The sequence below is a fragment of the Ambystoma mexicanum genome, chromosome 1p (genome assembly GCF_040938575.1).
Source record: "Ambystoma mexicanum isolate Mex_15411 chromosome 1p, UKY_AmexF1_1, whole genome shotgun sequence".
NCBI lineage: Eukaryota > Metazoa > Chordata > Amphibia > Caudata > Ambystomatidae > Ambystoma > Ambystoma mexicanum.
The window spans coordinates 95,668,624-95,681,859 of record NC_090921.1 but is presented as its reverse complement, the minus strand read 5'-3'; positions in this window follow the sequence as shown (position 1 = coordinate 95,681,859).

Below are 13,236 nucleotides of genomic sequence, written 5' to 3'. Positions count from 1 at the left end.
GAGATGAAGTCCATAGATGTAATTGGATTTCCAACATGATGTTGTTCAAAACCTTCACATGCAGAAATATCAGAAACCAAGGGTATTTTACGTGTGTTGTGACTGTTTAAATATACATGGGGTTTTGTCTACTAGAGAGACGGAAAGGATGGTTGGGTTTTGGGTTTTTTACAATCGGAGGGATCTCAGGGGTAACAAGCCATCAAGAATCTAAGTATTACAGGGTCTTCCTCCGTGAAAAAGGAAGAATACCTCGTCTTATTCAATGGAATCATCTCCTCCACCTGGTAGTTGTCCTCTCCCATGTGATCCTCTCTCATATACCGCTGGTAAATCATTGATGAGTCCATTGGATTCATCACAGTATGCATCCTGGATGACGTGGATGGATTTTCCACTAGAGTGTCGGCACCTTGAATCTGTATCTGCCATCATACCATTTGTGATTTTCCAAGTCCCACACAAGCCGTAGTTTTCCTGGCGTTTGGGGACTACAAAGAAAATGTAATCGAACCCCAGACCCACACAGTCCTTGAGCACTCTGCTAACTGCCTTTTTGTCAAACAACACTTGAATCCCTGATGAAACGTCAATCGCTTGAGCTTGCTCTTCAGCCATGGAGTGATGCAGGTCCATGCAGGTCCATGACTGAGGGGGAGAAGCCTGGGACTCTTATTTTGTATCCCAAATGCACCCTCCATATGTCCCATGGATATGATGACCAGTAAACCCATTGGCTAAAGAAAGATTGCAGTCGGCCCTCACAGGCCTCCGCTGGCCATCAGGACCTCTGCCTTCCTTAGCAGGATTGCAATCAGATCTCTCCTTTACCTTCTGCCTGCACTTTGGCCATGATGAAGATAGAGACTTGACAGTGGTGTGAAAAGCTGTGCACCAAGACCAGTTATGATAACTTAGTTTCCCTTCAGTGCCTATCCACTAGCTTGTCCATCTTAAAGACCTTATGGACTTTATCCTACAGCACATCAAAAAAATAACATTGCACCTTCTAATGCAGCTTCAAGGCTCATGCACCCCCTGCGATGAAGATGATGCCTTCTGGAGACCATCACCACCGTCTCCAGAAATGAGGCCTGAACCTAATCAAAAGCCAGGTGCAATCTGAATTTCACATGCAGAGCATGGCCCTCAGGATAGGAGAACAGTCTGCACCCTCGATAACAGCCTTATAAAGCTACTGGGCGCACCACAGCAGTCTCGGCTGTAAAGGATGCATAGGTACCTACCGTGAAGGCCAAATGTGCCCCAGCGTCTGCTTCCTAATTAGACGCATCCACCTTCTGCTCCATTGGATCATGCACCACCACCTCCTCAGCTGCCATGGACAACCATTCCAACAAACTGGCCAATATCGGATCACTCGTCCCAGCTTCAGGACAAAGAGGACTACTCCCGCCTTAATAGATACAACTTAGCCATACAGTGGCGGAGTACATTCCGCTCCCGGCCTTTCTGCTCGCACTTTGCCCTTAATATCAGAAATAAGATGCTAACCAAGTCTGGGGAACTTCTTAAATTGCCTGACCTTCAGGCACCCAGATGTCCCAGACACCCCTTGAGAGGAGAAACCCATACCATCGGTCATCTGCAGCAGCCTTTTTCATTGGGCCTCATCTTCCATGTATTTACCCGTGGGGTCGCTCTGAGGAGCTAGAGTCGTCAGAAGAGCCTTGCCCTGACGAAGAGGAATAGTGAGATGGAGAAGACAAAGTCTCCCTCTTTCCATTTCTCTTCTTGCACCTGTGAGAAATCTAAGGGTGTACTCACTTCTTCTCCCCCTTGGTCCTCCTCTCAGCTGGCCAGGGAAAGGCCATAGCTTTTGGATGCCGACCCAGTGGGTGGATATGCGAGGGAGGATCACCTGGGTGGAGGGAAATTAGGACATCATTTGGTGAGACATGGTATCCCCCTTTCCGCTGTCTAAATGAACCCTCTGTTCACCATGCCTTTATAGGCTACTATCCATCTTTATCCCTTTTTCCCACCCAAAATGTCCGATAGACAGTTCACCTTAATACTTGGATGAGGAGTAAACAACTGGAAGTTATGCATATTGCATTCCATTCATTCAAACCTCCCTAAACACTACTTTGGTACAGTTTTAATGGTCAGGCATGTCCAGTTAATAGACCATGGTCATGTAGTTAAAGTTAAGGACCCGCCCTACCCCCCATGCAGGCATTCAACAAGTCCCAGGACCATAAGATTGGTGACTGCCCAGTACAGAGAGATAGACGGCCTGGAGAGAAGGACGCAGCTTGGAAAAGCGGTGCGGGCTGGAGAGGAGCAGGCTGGAGAGAAGCTGTACTCAACAGGAGGGAGAGAGAGACACCGGATTCAAGGCTGACCATGAGAGAGTCGAAGATCCTGCCATCCTCCCTGCCCGGTGTCCACAGCAGGAGCTGTGGGGCACCAAAGCCACTAGACCGCTACATGTCTCATTAAGAGCAAGAGGTGCTATCAGTGGCTTCTGCTGGGGAAGAGCGGAGCTACGCGCTGAAGAGTTCCAGGGCTGGTCACAGTGAACGCTGTGGTTCCCCGGAAAGGAACGCGGAGTGAAGCGAAGCCGGGATGCGAAGCAGAGAATACAGAAGGAGCTGCTGCGCACTATGAGTGTAAAGGAGGGAACACTCATACCGGGGCGCTCCGGGGCTGGGGAGAAGTGTGCATAAGTGCCGAACAAACTGAGAAGTGGTATGAATACTGGAGAAGGCCAGAGCAATCATATTTGAATACCAAACGAGCTGTAAGTTATTTAAAGAACATTGGAAAGTTGAAACAAGTAACATTGAATAACGAAGGGAATGAGAGACATTAAGAGAATATTTGAAATGGTGGGATACAAAAGCGAGTGATGAGCCTTTATGAAGAAAATACAACCAGCGTGGTAAAAAGGGGAAATAACACAGAATAAGATGTGTGATACACAAGTGGTGGCAGAGTCAAAGGACTATGAAGAAAGATACGAAACGAAAAACCAAGTGTTGGCTAAATGTAAATGAATCCCAGGAACTTCAGGCTAAGAGAGAAAACCTATGTTGGCACAAAGCAGAAGAATATGAAAAGCATAACAAAGTGCATAGGGAACCGGTTGCATGACCTGTAATGGGTGGACCGTGTGGTCCGACAACTGCGCCAAGACCGAGTGCCCCCCACTTGGAAAGAGCCAAGAAAAGCAAATGTAAAGGAATCTGTGCTTTTGCAACAGTGGTTGAAATAAGTTATCAAAATAAAGAAACGAGTAATGTTGTGAACAATGGAGAACCTGGATGACCAAAGATTTTAATTTATATTGGTGTTGAAAGCTGGAAGATTTGAACCCTTGGGGAAGGGAACCCGAGGCCTTTTTGAAACTGTTTGGAACTTGGGGAAGGGGAAGCTGAATAAATCAGGAGCTGGAAGAAACTCTGAACTTTATTTTGAACACTATTTATTTTGCTGCAGACATCGCTACACATTGTATGCAGTTAATTGTGAGGGCATGCATAGGTTTTGGACACAGAAAGACCTTTGATTTGAATTTATTGACTCAAAGTATCTTCAGTTACTTTAGGTAGGGAAATCCCACCTTAGCATCGGGCAAGTTAGGCCTTACTCCATCCTGACATGTAAGTAGAATAAAGCTTTTGATTTGCAAGTTGAATCTGTTATCTGTGTCTTACTTCATGATGCCTTCACACACCCCCGAGCCTCTTTCAAGGCTAGATGCTCAATTTTCTGAACCCTTCTCTAAGAAACAGAAAGCCTCTTCAAAGAGGGAGCAGTAGACGTAGAGGACACAGACACCACTGCAGAAGCCACCTCCACATGTCTCCTCTTACAGGTCCTCTTCCCAGAAAAGCTAATTTCAGTAATCAGTCGTTCCTCCAGCACAAGGGAACCGGTCCAGGAATCATATCTACAAAATGCCACTGACACACAAGGCATACCTAAGACTTAGAGCAAGTGCAACCAACACCTGCTCACTGCCCAATGCCTCGGGGAGGCAATCTGGTATGTGTGGGGCTACGCACTACCGTGCACACCAGGCACACACAAATGCTGCCATACTCATGTGGCCACATGCTCTACAGTGGGTTCTGTAAGGGAGGCATAATATCACAAGTATGACACTGACACAAAAGGTATTTTACCTATCGAGTTCCTCCAAACTTTATATAAATCTAATGAGTGTATCCTTATACTTTGTAGGAACCCCTATCGAATTTTGTTAAAACTAAAACACGTCCTGCCCTGAAGATGGATTTCCAATAATCCGAAACGCGTTGGCACTGATTACTCAATAGGAGTGGCTTTAGAAAAACTTCTGAGCAGAGTGAATGTAAAGGCTCAGAAGCAGTGAAATACAAATTTGACAACTGTCATGTATATGAATTACTCTTTCATGTTATACTGAGATGAAGTGTACTTTACTTTTGTACTTTACCGCACACGGTTTGTTTTAGAGCATTCTTTTAGCTCAATTGAAATGCTGGCCTTTGTTTTTGAATTACAAACTGACTTGTATGAACTAAATCTGTGAATTAAATTAGTTCTTTTACATACATCTAAGGTATTGGTGTGATGTACATTAAATCTGTTTATCAAATCTGCTGGCGATATGATGCAATAACAATCGGGTCTGCCTTACACCTGTTTGTTCTCAGCTGGATTCATTCTTGGTTGGAGAGTCACAGCTAGACAGGGCCGAATGTACCCGGTTGACTATTTGAACATTAGATCAAGCCAATCACACCATTCTGAAGACTGGTGAAAACTGAGCCTTGTCGAAAAAATATTCCCGCGAGGGAGTCTTTAGTCTCTGCAAGGCAGAATTACTACTTGGAACTAGTTCCCGCGAGGAGTGCAGCACAGGGTTACCGGCCGGCAACGTTGGGTGCATGTCTTCTTCTTCAATAAACTGCAAGTATAGCAAAGAACTCTGCTGCCCGAGAGCGCTCTGCCAAACAATACACAGGCAGCACATCATAACGGCAAAACACGTCATTTGTGATGAGGGGCTATAGATACAAAAGTCTGGATAATGATTGGAGAAACAGAATGATACAGTTGATTCTATACGAGACAGCCCTGTTGGATTGCTGCTCTGGTGCTGCTCCGGTGGCACGTGGGGCAGCTGGGCTCATCTTCATGGTGAAGGTCAGGGCATAACAAGACACACATCTATCTAACCAAACTAAACAACAGGAACTGAACATGCGAGAATAATGGTGTACATAAAATCTTGTATGAATAGGGGTGCTTGGGTCAAATGAGCTAATTGTTACGCTCACCTGGTATCCACAGGGACGCCACCCAGCCGGGTTACTGGCTGGTATGCTTCTCAGCTTTGCCCTGATGTGGTCTGCGTGGAAGGTTCTGCCTTGTGGTAGAATTAGGCGTGCTCTCCGTCCTGCCTTCTTTGCAGGGGCGCGTTGTCTTTCATGGGTGAGTGCGGTCCAGTTACTTCACAGACGCCGGGCAGTTTGATATTGTTCAGGTAGGTCTTATTGCTGTTCTTTAGTTTTGTTGCTATCCTGCATGTCTTTCTTGTTTAAAATGTGTCTTTTTTCTCCCTTAGGGATGCGGAGCTTCAGCGCGGCGAACTGGCTTGGTTGAGCCCCGCTGGTAAATGATGGCGCATTAAGAGCGCTATGATGCGGTAAGTAAGCGCTATGCGCAGTGCTGCAAAGTCTTGCCTTTCCTAACCTGTGTTTTCCTTCCTTGTAGGTCGCGGTGTTCTTCAGCCCGAGTAGAATGTCCGGAGTGGTGCCAGCCGAGAGGCGACCAGCCAGGTAAGCCTTTTGAGCAGTTCGTAATTTGTAAATGTCTCTAAAGCTTTCTTTAATGTTGCCTCTATCTTCCTCTTTCAGGTCATTCTGTCCGGGAGGCGTGCAGATTGGAGGAAGCTGTTCTCAGTAGCTGCCAGTGGTTAAAGATGAAGACTGCAGGTAAGATGCTGCTGCTAATGATGTTCCTTTTGTCTCCTTGCAGGTTCTGCTTCTCTGAGGTTCGAGGGAATAGCTGGACACAGTGAGCGTCACGTTGCAAGCTGCAAAGTAACGCGAAGCGTGTTATCTTGCTCGGGTGTGGTTTAAATAGTGCCAACAAAATAGTCCAGGTAAAGTAGTCCCTAGGCTACCACACCCAAAACACTAGACCACATAGCTTGGTTCTTAGGGACCAAGCTATGTGGATGCCTCCATGTTGGCTGACAATACAATAAAGTAGTTCCCAAGCACAGTGTTTTTCATGGTGTATGAGCCTGGCACCATAGGCGCCAGGACTGGCCCCATGAGGGCTTTTGAAGAGGATGCCAGGCTCTAGAGGCCCGAGTCTTGACTCCACCTGGCCAATGGGTTTGCCAGAGGGGGTTTTGGGCGAGGGTCGTGACAGCACTCCCTCCCCTCAGGCCCCTCCCATGGTGTTCCTTCTGTCTGGCCCAGGTTTGGTTGGGAAGTTCCGATGGAATTTCCTGATTAGTTGTGGTGCGTGGATATTCTCACTGGGCTCCCAGGATCTATCTTGTCGTCCAAATCCTTTCCAATCTATGAGATAATATAGCTTGGTCCTAGAGTATTTAGAGTCCAAGATATCTTTGACTTCGAATTCTGGTTCTCCATCAACAAGTATGTGCTTAGGTGGTGTCCCAATCCGTGTGCCGGGTTGCATTGGTTTCAGGAGGGACACATGGAATACCGGGTGGATGTGTAGATTAGGTGGTAAATCGAGTTTCACCGCTGCTGGGTTGATAATTTGCTTTATGGGATAGGGTCCTAAGAATCTGGGATGAAAGGTCTGGGTTCCCTTGATGGGTACGAATTTAGCGGCTAACCAAACTTTGTCTCCTACTTGATAATCAGGGGCCTTTTTCCGGTGTTGGTCGGCGAATCTCTTTTGTTTTTCTTTGGCATGAATAAGGTGTTCCTTTGCACTTTTGAAAGCTTGAGTAATGGTTGTGTGTAGAGTCTTTACCGCTGGCATTTCCAAGCTGGCTGGAAGGTCTAGTTCAGAGGTTCGTGGATGTCTGCCATAAAGGGTATAGAAGGGCGTTTGTCCCGTGCTTGAATACAAAGAATTGTTATATGCATATTCGGCTATCCATAACAGTACTTTCCAATTCCTTTGTTCGTGGTGCAGCATGCACCGTAAATATTGCTTGAGTGTCTGATTGGTTCTCTCGGTTTGGCCGTCCGTTTGGGGATGGTGACTGGTAGATAGCCGATCGTCGATCTGCGCCATTGCACAACATTTTTTCCAGAAGTTTGAAACAAACTGGCTGCCTCGATCAGAGACCAGAACCGAAGGGAAGCCATGTAGCTTAACCATGCCCTCCAGGAACATTTTTGCTAAAGTGGCTGCGTCTGGGAGGCCTTTGAGAGGAATAAAATGGGCCATCTTCGAGAATAAATCCACAACGACAAGGATGGTGTTGAACCCTTGGCTTGGAGGTAGATCAGTGATGAAGTCAAGGGAAAGAGTGTGCCATGGAACTGGAGGTATGTCCAATGGTTGCAGGAGACCAGATGGTTTTTGTTTCTGTGATTTATTTTTCGCGCAGACACTGCAGGACTGAATATACTGAATGATGTCCTTACGCCAGGTAGGCCACCAAAAGTTCTCTTTCACCTTAGCTAGGGTTTTGGCGATCCCAGGATGCCCTTTGATCAGTGAATCGTGATAGTTTGAAATAATATGCTGTTGTAATTCCTTCTTGGGTACATATAGGCTATCCCTAAAAAAGGGTAGATGGTCCTTGATGGTATATTGTTCTCCTTGAGTTTGCCATGCGAGGTAGGCATCAGGGTTCATTCTCCGTTGGATTTCTTTTCGTAGTTCTGCTTGTGTTAAGGCTGTCGTGATATCCAAGAGTTTGTCCTCAGGTACATTGGTGCTGGGTCTGGAGTTGTATATACTATTTCATCTATGCCCATGCGAGATAAGGCATCCGCCTTTCCGTTTCTGACTCCTGGTCGAAATGTGATTACATAATCATATTCGGCGAAGTAAAGGGCCCACCATAATTGGCGCGAGGACTGGGCCTTGGCTGTTTTGAGATATTGCAGGTTTCGGTGGTCTGTGATGACTGTAATGGTGTGTCTGGCCCCCAGAAGGTAGTGCCTCCAGGCTTTAAAGGCGGACTTGATAGCCAGGAGTTCCTTGTCCGTGATGGCATAATTAATCTCTGGAGGGGAGAACTTTTTCGACCATAAGGCCACAGGATGTAGCTGGCCGGTTTCCGGGTCTCTCTGTGAAAGGATAGCCCCCATTGCGAGACTGGACGCATCAGATTCAACGACATAAGGGAGGTCTGGACGAGGATGTCGCAGGATTGGAGCGGATGTAAACCTTCGTTTAAGTTCCTGAAAGGCTTCTTCTGCTTCTTCGGTCCAAGCAAACATTTTATTGTTTTTTCGTAATAGTACTGTGATTGGGTGCACAACCTGAGAGAAGTCTGGGATGAACCGGCAGTAGAAGTTCGCAAAGCCCAGCATGCTTTGTACCCCTTTCAGAGACGACGGTGAAGGACATTTCAGAATGGCATCTACCTTGTACACTTTCATTCTGATGCCTCCTGGAGTAAGGATAAAACCAAGAAATTCTACTTTGGTGACGTGAAAAAAGCATTTTTCAAGGTTTGCAAACAAGCGATGTTGACGGAGATTGGTGAGAACTGAACGAACGTGCCTGACATGGTCTTGTTCCGAGGCTGAGTATACTAAGATGTCGTCTATGTACACTAAGGCGCACACATCAATTAACTCCCTTAAGACGTCATTCATGAAATACTGGAATGCCACAGGAGCGTTGCATAACCTGAAGGGCATGACTTGATATTCAAACAAGCCATACTTAGTACGGAAGGCGGTTTTCCATTCATCTCCTTTTCTGACTCAGACCAGGTGGTACGCTCCTCGAAGGTCCAATTTGGTATAAATCTGGGCATCTTTAACTTGGTCTAGCATCTCAGGGATAAGTGGCAAGGGGTAGCGGTTCTTCACAGTGATCTGGTTCAATGCGCGATAGTCAATACAGGTTCTCAAGTGTCCTTCCTTTTTCGGTACGAAGAACAAAGGACTGGCTGCGGGGGGCTTCGAAGGAAGGCTAAATCCGTTTGCAAGGTAATGGTCTAAATAGGATTTCAAATGAAGGTTTTCTGGTTCTGTGAGAGCGTAGATCCTGCCGCAAGGGATTTGTGCACCAGGAACAAGGTTGATCTGACAGTCATAGGGCCTGTACGGCGGCAATGTATTGGCTTGGTCCTTTCGGAAAACATCCTGGAAATCATGGTATTCACTTGGCAAGGTATTAGTTGCTCCCAGGGTTGATACTGTCGCTCCGGGAGTCATGGGGATACAGACGTCGGGTTTCTCCTCTTGGTAATAGCAGGCAGGGGAGCAGTCACCGGGGAAGGTTAATTTTTGTGCCCGCCAGTCTATCAAAGGGTTGTGAGCAACCAACCATGGCATCCCTAGTATTAGCCTGAACTGAGGTGCCTTGATGAGATCGAATGAAATAGACTCCCGATGTCCGTCCTGGCACAGCAAGGTTACCCTGGCTGTGCACTGGGTTACTGGTCCGGAAGCGATTTCTGTCCCATCCACAGTGGTTACCTTGTCCATAGTTGGCTTAGAACACAAAGGAAGCGCCATCTCTGCTGCCAGTTCTTGATCAATATAATTTCCAACTGCTCCGCTATCGATGTATGCTTCAACGGCATGCATTCTTGATGACTGTTGGTGGTTAATTAAGATCACTGGTATTGCAAAGTGCGAGGTCAGCAACTCTTTCTTCTCACTCAACAAACTGACCTCTTTGTTTGTCGAGCTTGGTAGTTTTCCGATTCCTTAGCTTCATCCTTCTCTGTGGCCCCGACTGTTCTTCTTGGGGGTTTTACTGGACAGTCCTTCAGGAAATGTCCTGGGTTCCCACAATACAAACAAAGCTGTTGTTGTCTTCTTTTGTCCCGCTCTTGTTTTGTTAATGGAGGCCGTATCCCTCCAATCTGCATGGGTTCTACAGCATTTTCAGGTCTGCCTTTCGGTCCTGCAACCGGTGTTCTAGCTGCACGACCAGATTTATGAATTCTGCACAGTCTCTGGGTGGATCAACCACCTGGGCTAAGACGTCCTTTAATTCGCCTCGTAAGCCTCAATGGAATAACGTGGTTCTTTTGTTTTCTGGCCCCCTAGCTTCGCCAACAAGTCTGTTGAAGGTAGCAATGTTCGTTAACAAGTCCTGATTCCCCTGTTGGAGGGACAAGATCTCATTGTCTACTGCTTGTTCCTGGGTATGGCGAGAAAAACGTTTTTCCATTTCTCTCTGGAACCCCCCAAAGTCATGTAATAGAGGATCGTCATGGGTTACCAACGGCACCGACCAATCTGCTGCACTACCACTCAGGTATGATAAGACAAAAGATACCCGAGCTTGGTCGTTTGGAAATGCTCCAGGCCTACAAAGAAAATGAAGGCGGCACTGATTGATGAATGCCGCATACTTCTGTGGGTCGCCTAAGAACCTTTCTGGTGGTGCCAGGGGCACTGTTCCAGGTAACGTGATCTGTACCGGAGTGGGTGGTATGGCTGGGTTTTGCATCGTTGGATTGCTTCCAGGTAGAGGCGTCTGTCCTGCCTGTGATTGCAAGTATTGCCTGCTAATCTCTTCAGTGCGTTCTTTGGTCACTATTAGGTCTCTCCGCAGGGCATTAGTCTCTTGACGGGCAGAATGAACCTCAGCACGAAGCTCTCCTAGTAATTGGATTTGTTATGGTAGGCTTCGCGTTCTGTTACGCTCACCTGGTATCCACAGGGACGCCACCCAGCCGAGTTACTCGCTGGTATGCTTCTCAGCTTTGCCCTGATGTGGTCTGCGGGGAAGGTTCTGCCTTGTGGTAGAATTAGACGTGCTCTCTGGCCTGCCTTCTTTACAGGGGCACGTTGTCTTTCATGGGCGAGTGCGGTCCAGTTACTTCACTGACGCCAGCCCGTATGATATTGTTCAGGTAGGTTTTATTACTGTTCTTTAGTTTTGTTGTTATCCTGCATGCCTTTCTTGTTTAAAATGTGTCTTTTTTCTCCCTTAGGGATGCAGAGCTTCAGCGCTGCGAACTGGCTTGGTTGAGCCCCGCTGGTAAATGATGGTGCATTAAGAGCGCTATGATGCGGTAAGTAAGCGCTATGTGCAGCGCTGCGAAGTCCTGCCTTTGCCAACCTGTGTTTTCCTTCCTTGTAGGTGGTAGGTTGCGGTGTTCTTCAGCGCGAGTGGAATGTCCGGAGTGGTGCCAGCCAAGAGGTGACCAGCCAGGTAAGCCTTTTGAGCAGTTCGTAATTTGTAAATGTCTCTACTGCTTTCTTTAATGTTGCCTCTATCTTCCTCTTTCAGGTCGTTCTGTCCGGGAGGCGTGCAGATTAGAGGAAGCTGTTCTCAGAAGCTGCGAGTGGTTAAAGATGAAGACTGCAGGTAAGATGCTGCTGCTAATGATGTTCCTTTTGTCTCCTTGCAGGTTCTGCTTCTCCGAGGTTCGAGGGAATAGCTGGACATGGTGAGCGTCATGCTGCAAGCTGCGAAGTAACGCGAAGCGTGTTGTCTTGCTCGGGTGTGGTTTAAATAGCGCCAACAAAATAGTCCAGGTAAAGTAGTCCCTAGGCTACCACACCCAAAACACTAGACCGCATAGCTTGGTTCTTAGGAACCAAGCTATGTGGATGCCTCCATGTTGGCTGACAATACAATAAAGTAGTTCCCAAGCACATTGTTTTTCATGGTGTATGAGCCTGGCACCAGGCGCCAGGACTGGCCCCATGAGGGCTTTTGAAGAGGATGCCAGGCTCTAGAGGCCCGAGTCCTGACTCGACCTGGCCAATGGGTTTGCCAGAGGGGGTTTTGGGCAAGGGTCGTGACACTAATTTAGTAACATTCCAACCTTTACTCTCCGCAATGCTTTTGATGCTTGCATGCCCCGCACCCAGGTGCTCACCCCAAGGTATGATATACCGTCTGTTGTACTGGTATGTGTGGGCAAGTATTGATTCTAGAGAATATATTGCAGTGCAGGATTAGTGCGTTGATGGAGGTTCTCGTGTGGTCGGGGTGAGGCCCAGTCAGATACGAATCTGCATGAAAGGAGTTGAGGGGTCAGCAATAGTGGGCTGTGGTCCAACTGGGTGGGGGTCGAGGGGGCACAGGCACTTTAGTGGAGCTGGATGTGCTCAGGCACAGAGGCCTACTTTGATCTCATGCTCTGCGGAATGGGCATTGTGAGGATGTGATGTTAGCCTGTTTGCAACAAATGGATTGCTGGGCTTCCCTGGGAACAAGGCTTGTGCAGAGCAGGCAGGGTAGGAGGGGGTGGTGGTGCTCAGGGCTGTCTATGCAGGCGCTGGGGATGGGAGAGCTGCTTTCCACTGGGGGATGATTCCTGGGACTAGTAAAAGATGGTGTCTACTGCGGTACAAAATAAAAGTCTATGGGTTGTGTTATGTGCGCATATGTCTATGTTATATCGCTTTGCAGGGTACCACTATGAGGGAATGGTGAGGGGGTGGAATTGGACCACCTCCTCCCCAACACCTTCCCCAAGCTTAATTCACCTCCTTCAGGGGTTCACTTCACCTAACTTCTTACACCTTGGTTCTCCCTCAGTTGGGCTCGGACCATTTCCTGATGTCGAAGCCTTTCAAATGTGCGTGGCTTTGTTCTTCAGACCTGCGCAGGACCACTTTGACTTACCAACTTTAAATGCACACTCCTATGTTATTTGCCCCAGTGCTTCCTGGTCTGGGTAATTCACTGTTTTATGTACCAAAGTTCAACTTTCACCTTTTTACTCTCCCCTTTTCTTGGGGTCAATTTCAGTCACTTCGCTTTTACAGTTCATTCACTTTATCGCTACAAACTTTTCACCTTTCACTGAGACCTTCGAGTGGGCTACTTCCTACTCAGTATCGCTGGTTTTACAGCTGTCGTTACTTCAAAGTTCATTCACAGGTATGCCTTTCTTTGCGTCTCATCAACACATGTACCCTTCTATTGTGTGATATAATGTTGCCACTTCAATCTTTCTTTAGCACACACCAGCCTCTCACGTCGCTTGCTAACTCACCGCCTATGTGGGTTTCTTTCTTGTCTTTACTGTCTTCCAGTTTATGAGTCAAGGTTAGTACCACAGGCTTGGCCTCGCCTCCCCAACTCTACTGTTCACCTGGGAGGGTCACTGGAGTGCTTGAAACACAA